We start from the raw sequence: 18,461 nt of genomic DNA, 5'->3' as shown, positions 1-18,461 counted from the left end.
CAGATGTGATGGAGCTGGCACGCTGTTCAATACAAAGTGATTAACGATTGCTTGCAATCAGCCTTAGAAATCAATTGGCATTGAGTGACATAATGATTCTATGACATCACAGCACCTCACAGCTGATTCTTTTTCTTGGACACATTTCTGCTCAGGCTGCCATTTTTGGCACTGTGAGTGGTCTCATAAAAATAATGGCCTTTATGATGTTCATGAATAAAGAAGTTTTCATGTGGGAGAGGTTTCTATTTCATTTAGCCAAATTTCATTTTTCTGTTCACTCATGTTCCTCTCCGTCACCACTTTTCAGAATGTCAGATTGAACTACACAAGCACTGTACAAGAAAAGTCATGTGTTTAAGGATGATGCGGTATTTTGGTTCAGAATCATCAGACTATAGGGAAATCATATACACAAGGAAAGGAAAGAAGGTCCTATCTCTACACTGGAAAATGATGCATTTACTGCAAATGTGGTGAGCCATGTCAATCTCTTTCTCTTGATTTCAGTTGTACCATTGTTGCCTGACCAGGTCATTATTTTGTTGCTATTTTTAGCACCGTCCTTAATAAGTTTTTCAAAAGGCAAATTACTTTACTATCCCAAAGTAATCAATGTTTTCAAATGACCCCCAATGCCTATTTTGAAACATATTTTAGGATGCTGTATATTAAGAAAAAAAAAAAAAGCGTGACAATGGAAATTGCAGAATAAAGGACAGCTTCTGCATTCTCTGTTCCCATATGATAGGTTTCTCTCTGCCTTAACTGCCTTAGTAGACTTTTCTGCATTTGTTTGAGTTTATTCAAAAAAAAAAATTAATTTAAAGGTGACAGGAGCTATATGTAACATTCTAAATGAAGTCTCCCCACCACCCTGTACCACGGTGCTGAGATCTTTCTATGGCTACTGAAGATGTCCTAGAACAGCATTAGCACTTTATATTGGCAGCTAACAGACATCCTATAACCAATGAACCTAACCAGATCCCTCTTCTATCCTGTCACATCCAGATGATGAACCTCCAGGTTATAGTAAAATTCTTGCTCTTGATCCCTGAGTATATGACTTTGCATTTGCCTTATTAAATTTCATGCCGCTACTCCAGTCCACAAGGTCATCCTGTTCTTCCTGTGTCACCATCCAGTCCTTCTTGGAACTGAGAAGCTTAGTAGTCTCCTAGATTGAAATATGAAGTACCATCCTAACTAACAAGGAACAGTCAAGAACTTTGATAACTCATAGCTTTCCTAGAGGAAAATCCAATAACATAATAAAATAAACTAATAAAACCTTAGTCCAGTCTATAGGGTCACATACAGTCATCTAATATATCACTTAAATTACAATAGACCACATCTGAAAGGAGGACTCTGGATTCAAGTATTGATTTACCAAATACTTCCCTGTCATCACCAAATCCTTGCATCTAGAAAATAGAGATGGAAACTTTGGATTCTGTATTCATATTAATTGTAGGCTAAAGAATGTGCATTTCTTCACAAAGAATTATATGCTCATAAATGAGCACATAAAACTGAAAGAAAGCAAGCTTGATAAATCTGGTCCTATATTGCACTATTACTTGCAATTTGCTTTAGCAAAAGATGTATTGGCACACACAGCAAAAAATAACTTTTGCACTAGAGATACAGTTAGCTTACATTTTTACTGAAAAGTCTTTTGGCCTAGTTTACAATTTGTTCCTCAGTATGCACATACATGCACAGCAGAGAGCATCAGTGACCATAAACACAAGCAGCACAGCACAGGCAAGCATGTGCTAGGAAACAAGATATCAGTTGATGCATTTGAAGTAAATGATAGCTTAAGTCTTACTAAAAGATAGAGCAACATCGTAACTGTCAGAGCAATTTTCCACATCAGTAGTTTAACACCTGAACTACTGCTTATTTTTGCAGCTGAACTCTTCCCAATTTCTATCTGTTCTCCTTTGAATCAACATCAGTTTTGAGATGTGTCATAAATAACGTTTGCCTAAAAGAGCCAAATGCATTACTGAGGTGGAGACGTAATAAGGAAACAGTAGTACCTTAAAAAAAAAAAAAAAAAAAAAAAAAAAAAAGATTGGCTCAAATTCCTGTTTCATTTTCTGTAAACATCTGGGTTGTAAATAACTGTAGGCTTCACAGGCACTATAATATTAAGCTGCCTCTGACTCAATGTCATAAAGATTGAGTTATTAATTTTAACTTAATGTCACCATAATTTTCAGCTTTGCATATGAGTATAATCTTTAAAGTCTGTTACCAGCTATCTTGGGAACATAGCATAGATGGCAATGTTCTTATGTCTTCTACCTCGCATGGGAACAATCGGCTAAGTATATTTACTTGTCAGGCATTTTTAAAGGTTTGCTCATAGTTCGGTAGCTCTGCACAAAGAAATGTTGATTTCAAATGAAAAAAGATAAATTATTTAATAAACTAATTTTACAGATTCAAAATAGTTTAATTATTTCCATAGTCTAAGAAAAACCGAAAACAAATTGTGAGGTGTAAAGGAATCACTTATTTTCAAGGTTAGTCCTTCAAAAAGCCATGGAGAAAGAGACTCAGAATATAGAAACCATCAGTGAAAGGGTTGTTGTTGACTTCTGTCCCTAAAAATAGAAAAATAAGGCTACAGCCGGCTCACCAAAGCAAGTGAGCTCTGGCTGACCTGCAATAAGGACTATTGCTTGTACTACGCCTCTCAAAGGACTATTGCAGAATCTAATCAAACTACTGCTGTGGGGAAGATGAAATTGGACTACAGTTTTTGGAAAATACTCTTTAAACAATCCCCAATTATCAGCCACACTGTTCTACCCAAAGTCTTTCTTCAAGCTGTTTTGACTCAAAACTGTTTTCAGTTTCATGAAACTGTCCTTAAAGAACCAAGTGACTATATCTTTCCTATCCCCAACTCTTGAGTGCTCAATGATTGGGGGACTTACTGACAGGAAGAAAAGCCGGTGGTGAGCAGCTAACACCCAACTACAAAGCACTGGAACGTCCCAGAAGAATCATACATAAGAGGATCAAGTCTCAGCTTATAGCAAAAATACTAGCATACATAAAGCCATCTTTATAAAAGCAAAAAGGCACCAATCACTAATCAGTCCTCCCAGAAAAAAATTTTTAGAGTCCTAAAGCTTCCACAGCTGTGCTTGCTCAGAACCTAGTGCCTAGCCATTCTCATTACTTACATGGAAACATGCTTAGCCCCAAAACCTTGCAGCACATAGATTCTGGCACAGAACTGGAAGGAGATAGTGTGGCTATAGATTTGTTTGCAAAATATAATATAGAAGAAATATAGTAATAATATGGGTAACACTAACTTGTTTTCTTTTGCCCTACTGATAAGGAATCCTGAAGGGTATTGAAGACAGCAGGTTCACATATATGAACTATTTTCCTCTCCAATGTGGGTGGTAAGCCAAAAACTTACTAGGCATCAGGCCAGCAGGAGGGAACAGTGATAAATAAATGAGAGTAGAGGTAATTGTAGCACTTATTTGGATTAGAGGCAGATCACCAATGAACTCTTTTGCCACTTGTTTTGTCCTAAGGGAAATCTGACTTTCCCAGATTTAATTTAATCATGGAAAAATATGTCAAATATTGATTATAACTAGAAACTAAAGTCTTCTACAAGCATGTATACATTAACACTATCACTCAGACATGACCTGGAAGAAATCTGCTTTTTTGGCTTTCTTCTTCCTGATTCCCACTTCTTCCTATAAGTTGTCTTTATACAGAATAGCATGTTCAAACTTGTAAACATCAGTTTTGCTGATGAAAAAGTCCATGAGGGAATTTGCTAAAACCATTAAATTTATGTTGCTTGTGAGGCTAAGCATAACTAAAAGCCATGTCTTCCAACTATGAAAGCAGAATACAATAAAGCCCCCGTGGAAGTACTGTATATCAACATTGGTTTCGTTTTATTGCAGTTTGAAATAATATTCTAGTAAAATCTAACAGTAGGAGAATTTGGCAGAAAACACTAGTGAAAATCCTAAAATAGTGTTGTTTGTCCATGGCCCTCAAGGAATACAAGGAAAGAAACAAGTGACAGACATCTACAATGTGTTAGCTTGCAGAGTTGAAAAATTAAATTAATGGATAGAAGATTTCTGTAACAGGACTTCTGCCACTTCTTCCTTACCTGCTCAAAGTCCACATTTTCTGCCCTTTAGTGTATTGTCTGTTCCAGATCACGCCACATGATGTCACATTTTGAGACCTGTCAGTATTAAAGAAAGTCAAGGAGCAGTTTCACTTCCCTGAGAAAGTTTTCAAGATTCCAAAAATTTCCCATTCTGTATGGGAATTAAACCAACTCTTTCAGAAGAGAAATAACAGTGGCTGTCTTTGCCACACACCTCAATTACTGAATAGCCCAATGGTCGTGCAACTCAGGGAGGCAGAAGTTCAAATCCCTGACCTGAATCAAGAACAGGCATTTGAACTTTAGCCAGTTCCCTTCCAAACACTGGCAATTTGAGATCAATAGTCTCTTTCTCATTTTGACCAGAAATTCACTGTGGTCAAAACCGGTATGTATGTTCTGACAAAAAGACAGTCAGCGAACTGACACTTTCTGATTAAGAAAACATTACCGATTACCTCTACTTACTTCTCATTAGGACTAACCATCTTTCATCTCTGACTGTGTCCCTACTCAGACTTCTGCTTTTTTCAGTGTCACACACTCAAATATGCATATTCCCAAAGAAACCTATACAAGCTGAATTCATGACCAAAGGCAGTTTTAGAATGTGATTATTGCAGTTTAGAGCCTTGAAAACATTTTTTTTTTAAGAAGTGGCAAACTGTGATCTCCATAGCTTTAACAATAAAATATTTGACATTGGCTAGACCTAAACGCATGTCACTTTTACATATATACCATTTTGCTAGCTTTTTTTAGTTAACATACCATTTTGCTCGCTGCTGACTGCAATGGGAGCAGGACAAATTCCTTCTCTTGTCACAAAAATCGCATGTACTCTGTTTAGGCAATGACCTGGGACTCAGTTCTCTCATCTTTCTGCCCTTGTTGCCTGATACATCTCTGACAAAATAGTTAATTCAGTGTCCCTTACTTTCTTCTACCTATTTCTCAGTAAGTGTCCCTCTGGTGTATAAGCCTGATACAACCAAAGGCTCTCTCTTGTAAAACCATTCTGCTAACAACCATCATTTCCAGTTACAGAGACACAAAACATGACTTTCATGATGCTGTCGCAGCTTGCAAGTCATATGAAGGTTTTTTGCTCTATCCCTATACATCTGCAAGTCGCAGAAGACTTTTATACTAAATTCAAAGAACAACCAACGTGGTTTCCAGAGCCTTGTTCTGTTAACCAAATAATAACATGTGGTATCGCCTTGCTTCACTGAAGATATTCAACCGCCTAACAGTTCTAGTTAGACTGAGTCTAATTCTACAGAGTCCATTTTTATACCCTGCTTCCTAATCTATTCAATTGGGGAAAACAGGAGTATGTCTAAATCTGTAGTTGAAAAATGCAAACTCCACATTCATTAGGAGATCCTTCTCAAGCCTTAAGAGCAACAAAAGAGCAGTAACGTTTCAGCTTGGGTCCCAACTACAAGAAGATAGAAAAGTTCAGAGCCCATAGACTACAGCCAAAGACTCCCTCTCTACTGATTTCAGCTCCTTCATGATGCACAATGCACACATCTCCCATTTTGCCCATACTACTATAAGCAGACAGTATTAACACAGCTTGGAAGTTATTTTCTGGTTTGGACTTGCTGTCATTGGACTAGAATCTCTCCATCTGCATCTGTGTATTTCTCAAAATCTTTATTTGGACTGAATTTCAGGTCACCGGGCATCTTTGCAAAATACTGCTCTCACGTTGGTGGTTTGGATGGACACAGATTTTCTTGCACAGTTCATACATCTAAAAAGTCTTTTTATCTTTTTCATGTCTGTTGGGCCTGAAACACCATTGTCATCTACCTGCACAGTTTGGTGTGTTACATTTCCACCCCAGGGTGCTACTGTATTCCACGGGATTTACATTTCTGCTTGCTCCCATTCAGCCCAGCAACGCTCATTCTTTCCAAAGCTATTCCGAGCTTCTGACTATGCTACTCTACTTTCTCTCTAAATCCAAATGTAATCTGGACAGTCCTAAGACCTTCTCTAGTATCCAAGTTTGTTGCATTTTCCTATCAAACACACAGAGTATCAAAAACAGCCCCAAAACATCACCCCAAAGATACAAAATGCCAAACATCCTTAGTCATATATTTTGGTTTTCTACAGACAGCTGCTTGCTGGAAACCTCCTGGAATAACAAACATTTTCCCCCCAGCCACTCCAGTCACCTACACTAGGAAGAACCAGAGAAATTCCTGAATATTCTGCCCATGTTTTCAGTGCGAGTTACTAAGCAATGACATTGTTTGGATGTTTAATGCTACTGCTTCACTACTCCTCTAGCACCTGTCCAGTCAATGCCTGAGAGAAGAAGATAAATATATTTATAATACACAGTAAAGTGAATAACAAAGAGTTTATATAGTTGTCTCTGACAAAACTGACAAGCTGTAGCTGGCAGCTTTAATCAGCTCCCAGCTGAGCCTGGGAAATTGGAGGGAGCAGAGTGCTGACCTTTCTGATGAATTTCTGAAGAGAAGGTTAAAGTTTTGTTTACTTTTTTAATGGGAAGAGGTATCAGTTTCTAAGACCTTTGGATAAATCTGAGATTCCTGTGCAAAAGGACTGTAAATCACTTTTAACAGAGTAATTACTGGTTTATCTAAAACTGATTTTTCAAATAAAGGGATATGGACTAAGGATACATAGATGAAAATGCCTATAAGGTCTGATGCCACAAATCACTTTTGCCAGATGTCAAAAATGTACTAGATAGGATTTTCATGTCTGGAATGTGAAAAATACACTAGGATATAATTTAACATTAATTTTTATAAGCCAGTAGTTCTCAATACCATTCATTTTCTTATTGCAACAGGTATTCTGCTCCTACTTGTTTTGTATGGGAATAGTGTGATAGTGTGCATTTGCTTAACTAGTGCCACGAAAACAAAATTGTAAATAATGATTAATGATATGAATAGATGTTTCAAAATAAGTTGTAATTTCCTGTTCTTGGAGTATGTATAAAATCTCTGCTATCGTTTTTAGAAACTGCTGAATATCTATACTTTGAAAATTAGGCACATCTGAGGATGGAGAGATCCAGAAAAAGTTTTTCAAATGTTTCACCTTACGGTGCAGCCACTATGCAAACTAATGTGACAAGGGATTTTGTTTTTCTAAAAGGCTAAAACTGTTTTCTGATGAATAGTATCAGTCGCACAGAAATATTCTGCTCATATTGCTAGGTCAAGTGCCTACTCCATATGGATGGCTGATACAGACCTTGCAAGACTTTAGGAAGGCTGATGACTTTTAAATCAAGACCAAGGCAAGTTTTGCAGTAAGCAAACTGCAAACCTTTTGCTTTTTTATAATCTAATTTACCAACCACTTTCTGTCCACTAACGTTTAAAAAAATGAATCCATAGCTTTAAATCACTCCCCACATTCACACTCCCACACCTCCAAAGATCTTTGCTGAACTAGGCATCATATAAGTCACTGTACCATTTTTCAAACAGCACTGAAGAAACTTGAGTATCGATTTTTGCCAGAAGAGTTTACGATACACCCAGATGTCCATCAAGAACACTTGCACAAGGCAAGTAGTTTCATGTTCTAGCTTGTTTTTTACTTTTTTGCTGTTCTATTCCAATCTCTTGGTATCAGCAGCAGACATGGAAAGCTCAGACCTATAACCAAATTTCCAATTTACACTCATTGTTCATGAAGCATTATAAAGCAGTTTCTTCTGGTTGACATCAGCGCGATTGTTCAGTTAGGCTCTCAATTTACTAGGAAGACGATAAACAACCTAAGTGCCCATAGGAGTGTTTCCATGATCAACATAATGGAAAGACACTGACTGTAGTAGCATCTTTCTATTCTTCCCGATGTGGTTAAGAGATGCTTTAGAGACATCTGCATTAATGGTAAGAAAGCAAATTGTTTGCACTCCTTTGTGAGATAAGGCTATACCATGTTCTTACAATGAGGGGAAATGAGGATCAGGAGGTAACAGCACATCTAACTAAGGCACAGTTCCTGCTGGTCTCAGAGAAAAGCTCAGTCTCCTCAGCAGCAGAAGACATCAAAAGTGAACTATATTCTTACTCCAGGCATAAGGCAATCCCCAGATTATTAAAAGTTTTTATAAACTGTGACGGAGGATAATTCTGTAGCTCCTTTAGTCCTCTCCTGCATGCTAGTGCAAGTATAAGCTAAAGAAATTGACAGGGAACATAAAAGCTGCATTAAGAAAAAGTAAATATTTATACTGCTACAAAATTAATATGATGCCATTGTAGTTATATATTCTCATTTGGCTGAGTTAGTTACACCCGTGAATATATATAAACAGCAATATTTTTAATATAATTGTGGGATACCATTCCCACTACTTAAAGCATAATAACAATCAACAAGTTAATTTTACACTAATAAACCTTTTCCTTGAGTGGGAGTCAGGGAACACAATTAAGATTCTGCATAAGTTTGAAAGAATCTACATCCCGAAATAGAAAGTCAGGAGAAGCTGACGAAACTTAACGACAGTCACTATCACTGCTGTAATACCTGTCCAATTACAAAAATTACACAAATACAATCAGATAAAAATGCTACATTCAGTCAAAGTAGTAGTCCACATAGTTCAGGTTCCTTTCCATTGACACGCTCAAGGCATGTAAGATATCATTACCTATCAAAAAGTGGGTATTTTTTTATCATTTATTTAAATACCTGATTTTTCATGTGAATCATGCCAAATGCTTGAACTTAGAGAGACCATGCAACGGTGAGTTCCACATCCTTCCTTTTCATCACTGTGCCACTTCTAAAGTTCTTTGGATATCCTTTTGCTCTTGTGTTGCGAGACAAATTTATATGAAAGTTTGATTCATGTTCTCTAGACCACTCATCTATAATATCTTTATCAAGTCCCACCTTATTCATTTCCTTTCTAGCTCTTCAACATACTCTGTGAGTTTTTCTAGACTGCAAAATATGCCTGTCCACATCTCTAAGACCCAGCAACATTTCAGAACTGTCTTTGAAAATCAATTTAAAATAAATAAAATTTGCCATTTAAAATTCATTTACATGCAAAAGAGCCAACGATTTTTAAGTGGGCTTTTAAGAGTGTTAGATCTACTCCCAAATCAGAGCATCACACAATGTCCTGCTTAGTTGCTTAAGGATGCGAGCCAGTTTCTTGGATCGATTCAAAGCTGAGTAGAATGACACCCTGAGTAGAATGACACTGATTCAGCTGAGCTAAGGATCCAAACCCAAATGACTATACTGAGAGGAATACACTTGGAAAAGCTCTGCAGCAGTAGTTACCGAACAGTCCCATGGGTTAACGTTAGTGCTTTCCCCAGCTTCACATGGGAATAACCTCCCCGACTGGAGTACAGTTCCTTTTTCATCAGAGAAATCAGAATCAGCCTCCTGAATCCGAACGTGTGATGTATAGGACACCTCGTTTTTTTGCATGTGCTGTATAGCAGTATATATATATATATATGTATATCACTCTAGTGGCAGACTCAGGGAAAAGAACCAGTAAAATACTTCCTCAGGGTAAAACACAGTTCCCTGGAGTCATAAAGCCTAAAGCAGAAGGTATTTTACCCAAGACATACGCTGTGTGGTTGTTGTTCTTGGGGGAGAGGGAGGAGAGCCCTGGAGGTGTTGTCCTAATATGCTGATATTCCAGTACCTGGGACTTCATCCTATCTGCCCTTCGCAGACTCCAAATGCAGAACTTCATTACTGACACTGATGGGCAAAAAGGGAAGTGAAACAGAGAAGTCGAGATGCCAGTGCAGAAATACCTCATGTTTAGTGAACCACAGTGAGGAATGACAGATGTGGATAATTACCTGCAACTATGTATCTGAAATAATCTTTTAGACAGAACACCCCACAATATTTTTAAAAGTCCTAGTTGTGATTTCAGGTGGTAGAAATTAACTGCAGCAGAGGTTCAAGTTACACCAGCTGAAGATCTGTCGCTCTTATTTAGGTCTTCATGCAAAAGCCCAAGACTGATTCAAGCACATAAAGATTTCTACACCAAAACCAGAATGCCATGGAGTCCTTGGCCTCATTCTTCCCATTTACAAGTTTAACAGCATTTCAGCAGAAATCAGCAGAGAATCAGATTTTGCTGTTCCCCTGGATTTCATTGTGGATAACTCATCGACAGAGCAATGTGCAGGCTGTTTGTTGAATCCTATTACTAGGAGGAGCAGGCAAAGCAGTCAGTGGCCTAGCCCTTTGGGGAGTGGAAGAGAAAAGAACTGGCCAGTATTTCAGGGCTCTCTGTGTCCATGTAAGATGTAGATGACTGTCTTTTAGTACTTGCTGCAGTCTTCCAAAAGCCAGCTAACAAAAGATCACAAACAGCAAGGAAGGAGAAGGGTCACCCAGGAGTCAACTGAGAAGAAATAAAAAAGATTAAGAAAGAGAATATTTAAATGGAATATTTATGGAAACTTCCTGACAAGAAGATCTAAAAAATGGATAGAAAGTTTCTATTACAAAGAAGCACAGTCACCAAGACAAAACACTAGAAAATTCAGCCGAGAACGAGCCCACACTGTCCATAAAGGCTTAGACAGGACAATGTTTTCCGATTAACTAAAACTTCTGTTTAGAAGAGCACTCAGAACCCTAGCTGAGCTGATAATCTGCAGCACCAGGCACTGTATAAGCATGCATGAGCAGAGGCTAATATCTATTATTTTTCCAGTGAAAAAATCCATTGAAATATTCATATGTTCTTTTAGTATGTCTAAACATAAGAAACTTTAACATTTGCATTAGTGATATCATACTTCGTAACAGATATTGCATCTAGGAAATATGGTGAATATTTCAGAACAAAAGTCTGAAGAACAGAGTTGAATAGCAGGCAATGCCTACTCATTACAGCTGGGCTACCCAGTCAAGAGCACAGGATTTATGGCACCTGTGAGGGAGCACAAGCACACATTCACATAGTCCTGTTGATTTCAAACTTCAGGAAGCTAGGAGGAAAGACATTTGCAAGCTCCTTTCAGCGTTCATGTACATTCTCTCATCATGCGCTACAGCTGTAACAAATCTCACTGCATGACCTGGTATATTTGGCTCAACAAAAGCAAAGAGGAAGAATCCAAATGCTGTAACAGCCTTTCCTTCTCCCAGATATTTTACAAAATTCATTTTGGGTAGACGAAGAATAAAGGCCCAAATATTTCAACCTTGAAAGTGTCTAAGTGTATTTCCAACTTTTCTTTGTATTGACTGACTTGCCTTTAAATCTAACAGTTCTAACAGAACTGGATATAGCTACTTCTGCATGTGCACACAGAGATTCTTTTTGAAGACAAGTAGTAAAAGACTTTTTGTTTTTGTTTTTTTTCCTTCTTTTTTTTAATTTGAGATTTACACACTGCAGTTTGGAGAGCTTCTGACAGAGGGTCATTAGTATCCCCAAATGCAGAAATTAAAATCAAGGCAGCAAACAGGAAAACAATTATTTGAATGCTAAAAGAAGGGAAATCATACAGATTCACAGACGCTGAAGGACAGAACAACTTGATACAACAGTTAAAGAAAGATGAATTAGTGCATAATCCAGGTGTGTAGGCTTACCTTGGATGAACTGCATTCGTATCTTCTCTTGTCTTACACACTAATATTCCCCATTCCTGGAATACTGAACATTACTACACATAGCCATGCCTTAGGAGAAGATGCTGAAGTGAGCGAAGATGCTGAAGTGAGAGGCTCCATTCTGTTCTCAGCCAGATCACGATCAATGGATTTATTTCAGCTTCTTCATTATTATTTATATGTTGGAAGGCCAAGGGAGAGATGGAGAACTTCTGTGCTATGCAGTAAGCACAAGCACACTCAAAAACATAAAAAACTTCTTTGGCCAAAGAAATATCAGCATGTCTTACTTCAAGCAACTAGCTCTGTGTTTACACCTACATAACAGAGATAAATAACCTTCTGCTTTGGTGATTTTAACAAGAGCACTCTGTTCTCCTTTGTCCAGTCCCAAGGAAAGAAATTTTTAGTTGCAGAGGAAAAAAACAATTAAAAAAAATTTTTTTAAAATAAAGAAGGACCAAGCTGCACAGCTTAGATGCTTCCGCATCTTGTTATATCCTCTTTCAATATCCACAAGCAACTGAGGGCAACTCAATGCCACAGAAACAAGAATGCTCATCTCCTATATGTGTTATTGTGAATATGCAGCACTGAAAGCAAGGACATCTTCAGCTCTCAGTGAGAGCACTTTTTTTTGTTGAAATATCATTCCTCACTGTTTGGAATGAAACCCATTATTACCAATTAACCTGCTGTGAACCCATATCACTGGCTGAATTGAGCATAATTATTCATCCATAGTAATAGCTAAAGTAAATTCTGGCAATCTCGGCTAACATTGACTTCTCCTTTGGGAAAATTTTCAAAGATGCCATGTCCTTGGTTATGTTTTTAAAACCTTTTTTTGTGTTAAGTTGTTACAGAAAATGTATCATTATGACTCATTTCTTCTTGTTTCTTCGTCATGTTCTGTTTTCTTTTTTCTTACACAAACATCTATAACTAACTCTATTATCAACTGAAAAATTACCTCCACATGTTGAGAAACTCGATTTTTCTTAAACAAAGTGTTAGCATCGATAGCTCACGTAGGTTGTTTAAAAATAAATTTTTAAATTAGTTGTTACTTTTCATAGCTTTTTAACCACACAACCTGATGAACCACAGCCCTGTGAGCAAATGCAGGCATAAATCTTGCTTTGAATTTATTTCAGGTTGTCAAATGTAATTTACTAAGAGAACGTCTGCCAAAAAAGAATCCAGAGGCAAACCTAAGTTGTCATCTTAATTTAAGTGTGGTTCCTTTTTGTTAATCTTTCTACATAAAAGGTTGTAAAATAGCACATTAAAGATGCAGCAGTCCTCTCTCCTAATACAAAGGCAGAGGTGGAAAAATAGAATGAAGACAGAATGTTTCTCTAGCTTAGGAAACACGTGCTCAAGATGACTAAATAAATGCTCACTTCCTCTCTGAAAACTGCAGTCTTCTGTTTTTTCTTAGACCACATACAATGTGGGCAATGAACAACCTGAACCCTGAAGATGAGGAATAGCAAAACATCTGTATTAGCTCAGCCTGAGTTTTTTGCATAGGAGAGGTACTCAGAAGGGCAAGTAATACCTAGCATGATAACCCAGCTGGCTGCTGGGTATATCATGTCTTGCCCACATTGCACTGCTACTATGAAATTAATTTCAGTAATGACAGGCTGGATTCTGGCTCTCAGTGAAGAGCTATTTTACTTTCAGAGTCAAAAAACTGAATTATTAAACCATGTCAAAACCTTCTTTGAATCTTTGCACTGCCTCCTCTTCTCTAATCTCAGTGAGCTTGCCTTCAGGGCCTGGATCAAGCAGTTATTGCCTTTTTTTTTTTTTCCCCACATATGGGTTACTATTGCTTCCACGTTATCAGTGTCTTAGTTGTCCATCTTACTAACTGTGTTTTCTCCATACTCTTCCTCTGTTCAGAATAGCCAGGGCTGATCTACTGAGCAAGCACCCTCCAAATCCTTCAGAGAGACTTCTACCACTGCTCCTTTATAATTTTAAGACTAAGGCAACTAGCAATAGTGAGGAAAAGCTCCAGGCATAAACCTGTAGCAAGATGCACCATGGCAATTATACACATATGACCTAACTGATATTTGAAATGGGAGAAACAAGAAGCCTGCACACAGAAACACAACCATTTCAGCCACAGCTCAGTGTTGGGCAGAGTTAAAGTGTTGCTAAGATTTGTGTCACATGTTTGCAGATTTTTAAAACAGCACCAGCTTCACTTGCCACAAGAGTAAGCTATCCGTGTATCCAAGGCTTAAACAGTTGATTGGAGTGAGGCTGGGCTTGGGACCGAATGTGTACTTTACTATGTAAAACGGGCAACTCCACAGAATTCACACAAATATATCTCAAAAACTTTAGGTGAGTAAAATATTCCAGATGTGCTAATCATCACCTGACCAACACAGGTATGTTGTCTCTTTGTTTTCTGGGTTTTTTTCCATCACTCAACTTTCTTCTGCATTTATGCAACAGCTAGCATTCAAAATGGCTAATACTAATAGAATATAAGCTGAAAAATCACAAACAAATTTGATAGCCCTGCTGGATAATCCATTACCATGCCCCATTGCATTCAGATGATACAAATTTAAAGGGAAATAATCATACTGTAAACTAGGTGACTAAATCGTATTTAATGTAAAGTTCCCACTATAATGCCACTTTGGTGCTGATGAGGATATGTGAATTTTTGTTAGCCCAGCAATTAAACATACCATACGTGACAAAAACAAGTGGAATAAAAAAGGCTTGCTGAATTCATGTGTACCATATTTTCCTTTTGGCCTATATTCTGCACATTACTATGTTATTTCCTATGAAGGTAAGATCTCTATATTAAGCACAACCTCCTGCCCCCAAAACCACTACAACTCCCCTCCAAAGGTCTCCTCCCCTCAAACTAACCCAAAGGGCCCATTTTCAAATGTAGAATTTGGGAACTGTATGCAGGATGGCCCGCAGCAATGCTGTAATTGTCCATGCAAATTGGGTATGTGCATATTGTACATGGTCAGTTAAAACCTAATTAATCTGCAAGCGCGTACCTGCGAATACAGCTGAGGTAAATTTGTATACAGCTGGGCTATGCAGCTCCCCACTCAGTTTGTACTGTGTGCCGTTCTCTGTACCCTGTTCTCAGAGCAGTAATTTAAAAACTGGTCTAGGAATTCCTGAGGGCTGAAGGTACTTCTAATAGGCCTGCAGAAGGTAACTAACTAAGAAAAAAAACAAGCCTCCTGTCATTTGACTAAGTTTCCTATACAGAGGTCCATACCTAAACTGGAAAATGTCCAGGAGTCCCAGAGCGAGCTCAGAAGATGCAAATTTGTGAAAGCTTTCGCCTAGAAAGCTTAACTCTTTAGCTCAGCCTCATGAAACTCGTGCTATCAAGTCCCGAGATCGTTCTTTTGGCCTTTAAAGTGCCTGATAGACCTACTCCTTTGGTGTTCAGGCACCTCATTATTCTGTGTATGAGCAGGCCTCTGTTTTTGGAGACAGGGCCTTTCTATATACCTTCTGGGAACAGAATTTTCACCAACAGTATCATCAGTCACGGGAAAAATGGGTGCTGTACAAGACTTCTATCTACCATGGTCTAAATGCTGGTGCTAAGCAAGTTAGAGGCACAGTCACTCTGGTATTAACTAGATTTATATGCACCTCTCCATAGCCTTGGCACTTTGCATAGATTAAAAGATAATATTCTACACAACCAATTAAGATCTTATCATATTAATTGAACTGCTATTATAACATTACCACAAGCCATCTAAGTAATCACTATATGATAACTCCCTAGAACCCAGTTCACTGACCTACCAGATGCCTGCAGAAAAGGTAGGTTTGGCAGTGTGCCTTGAAAGCTCAGATTCTGGCAGATAATTCCTAAAACAAGGGACCTTTTCCACCTAAATAGGAAGCCTCCAACTTATGTGTATCCACATTATATGAGGGGAAAACAAACATCTCTTATTTCTGAAAAAAATTTTGAAGACTAAATAATATCTAGAGACTAAAATTTATTACAAGAAACCAGAAAGAGAAGAAAGAAAAAGATGGAGCTGCTCCATTTTCTATACACATAATTATCCATCATCTGAGATCAAGTGCAAGGCTGCTTTATAGCCCAAAGATCCAGGCACTCATTTAGGATAGGGAAAAGTCAGGTACAAGCCACAGATCTGAATCAAGGCTTTGACTCTTGATCCCTCACATTCCAGCTGAGTGCTTCAGTCAGTAGGCTAAGTCTGCAGTATCTATTCTCATGTTTTAACCATGTATTCCAGGAATCAACATTCTTCTCGTTTGCCGTATAATTTCCAATTGGCTCTACCAAGCAAAAGATAAGCACCAAGCAACATGGTGTTAACCTTCCCTTCTTTCTCCCCTTTCCATCTTTCAGCTGTAATCCACCTCTGAGCAAATGGACATATTTGTTCTAAGCTACTTTTGTCAGATGCTTGTCTCAAACATCCTAAACAAAAGCGGCTGGCAAGTATCTGTTTATATTCTTTGAAAAGTGACAGTTGACATCATGGGACTAAAAGTTATCCAGTTTAAAAGCAGAACAGCCCTCGAGAACAGGTGAAAGTACAGAAATTCAGGAGGAAATCCTGGGAGGGAAGACATTTCTCTTACCCAGAAAGAAAAGTAGGACAGTCAGGCGCCATTTGGAGGGTGACACCAAATGAGTCACCCTCATTTGGATATGATGTCACGTTCTCACTAGGACGAAGAGAATTAGCAAAGAGAGCACAGGAGTACTTTATACTCTGCTTATCACAGAGCCTTACAGTTTAAAGCCAACACTTTCAGCAACACGATGACACGTACTGACAGTCACTGCAGACTATCATGCCATCTTGCAAGGTGGATTACAGGTGTAGTACAGCTCAGTAAACAGATAGTTATTTTCTGCCATTTCCAAGGAGTTACGTACACTCCCAGCATCCTGTGGAGCTCACTACCTGAATTTAATGGTAAAATCAAACATTAGGGATAATTGCGACAAACTCAGCACAGATCCATTCTTTGAGATTGTACATAAGCAACAGATGCCTTGACTCTATGGGATATTCCCCATAGCATTATATCAAAACTACATCAGGTGAATTATTTTATTTAAATTACTTCAATTTTTGGCACCACTAAATAATATTTTAAAAAATACAAGGTTTCAAACAACCCAACTGATAGCTTGAAGGTTGCAAAAAGTTTACAGTTTTCTTGCAATGTACTGAGTTCCTGGGAAGACTCATGGAACTGAAACAGTCTGAGTACTTAATTTTCAAGACTGTGAACCTGCAAATTTTCTATCAAAATCCACTGCAGCAAATATGTCACCAGCTTCCTCCAGTTTTACCTCAACCACACATACAAAACGCATCTTTTTTCTGCATGCTCAGTCACCAATGTTACTGACTATAACATTCGTGTCCACCTAAAAGTCTTCAAGAAAGGTACCATTTGTCTGGCACCATGACCAAGTGTAACAATCTTTTGAATTTCATTAAGTGACAGGTAAAACGACCATCACCTTGGTCTCTATCCTAGCTTGTTTGTTGGTTTCTGGCTTTTATATCATTCTTAAAATGGCTATTATCTGAATTCTTACGCAGTACAAAAATCTTTGATGATAGTCAAAAGATGTTTAATTTACAGTCTCAAGTCTCAGCCATTGATTTCAGGTCAAGCACTCTTGCTGAAGAAGCTCCTCTATTACCAACATGACACATAGGAGACTTCACCAGTAACAGATGGATAACACTAAGATCTATAAGGTCACCGTAATAATACTACACTGTGATGCAAATCTCCCAGTTTCTCTGACATAACAAAAGACCAGGCTACTCAGACAGCCTGTTTCTTCCTATCTTCTCCTAAAGTAACAGCCTCTTCTGCCTACACCTCTGCTCTTGTTTTCTGTTACTCTGCATTTTCCGTCTCCTAGCCCTGGCTCCACTGTTTTCTCTACCTTATCTAGTCAGCCTATTTAACTCATTAAACTAGAAGAAGACTATTCAGTTTTTGTTTTCCTGCCACATATTATTTTCTCAGCTTTGTGTGATCTGTATCTTCTGTCTGCACACAAAGGCTCCTGTACATCAGTCTTGCAATGCACAAGGACTTCACATTCACCTCCACACTGAAGGTCCTCTTCCTGGCAGAGCACTGGAAATCATATTAGAGTCAGGCCTTGCACTTTTGGTTTGCACAGTACTGAGCACAATCTTGAAATGAAAAGCATTAATTCACAACTAAAAAAACACATTTCTCAAAGCCCTTCCTAGAGCATATAAATTACAGAGAGCTGAGCTAAATACTAGGCATTTCCTGATGTGAAAAAAATTATTTCCTATTTTCTTAATAATTTGTCATCAAACTCTACCCACAGCTATAACATACCATTTGGTCAGCGCAACTTCTATGTGCCTCCTAAATACAGACTTTCATGTGAAACAGGCAGTTCTACTAACACTCCAAGTTAATTAACCTTTTTTTTTTTTTTGCTTAATGTGTGAACATGGTAAATCCAGTAGCATTGTACAGAACACTATTATAATTCATCTCAGCAATTCAACTTGTCACAAACTATGACAGAAAAGCTCAAGAGGTTTATAAAGGAGTGAAA

General features: G+C 38.0%; 1 protein-coding gene across 15 annotated transcripts in view; it reads right to left on the bottom strand.

The window, feature by feature from the left end:
• Positions 1-18,461, bottom strand: part of MEGF11 (multiple EGF like domains 11) — a 279,056-nt gene that overhangs the window by 220,206 nt on the left and 40,389 nt on the right. For 5 of the 15 annotated variants that reach the window (XM_068958594.1, XM_068958589.1, XM_068958590.1 and 2 more), the window contains one exon: positions 4,181-4,258. The exons of the other annotated variants lie outside the window; for them this stretch is intronic. The gene's annotated coding sequence lies outside the window, so the exon portion shown is untranslated. Of the gene's footprint in view, positions 1-4,180; positions 4,259-18,461 lie in introns of those variants that run through there. 15 annotated transcript variants of the gene reach the window in all.

The sequence above is a fragment of the Struthio camelus genome, chromosome 12 (assembly GCF_040807025.1).
Source record: "Struthio camelus isolate bStrCam1 chromosome 12, bStrCam1.hap1, whole genome shotgun sequence".
Taxonomy (NCBI): domain Eukaryota; kingdom Metazoa; phylum Chordata; class Aves; order Struthioniformes; family Struthionidae; genus Struthio; species Struthio camelus.
Note: the sequence above shows the minus strand (reverse complement) of the source record. Positions and strands in the feature narration are given on the sequence as shown.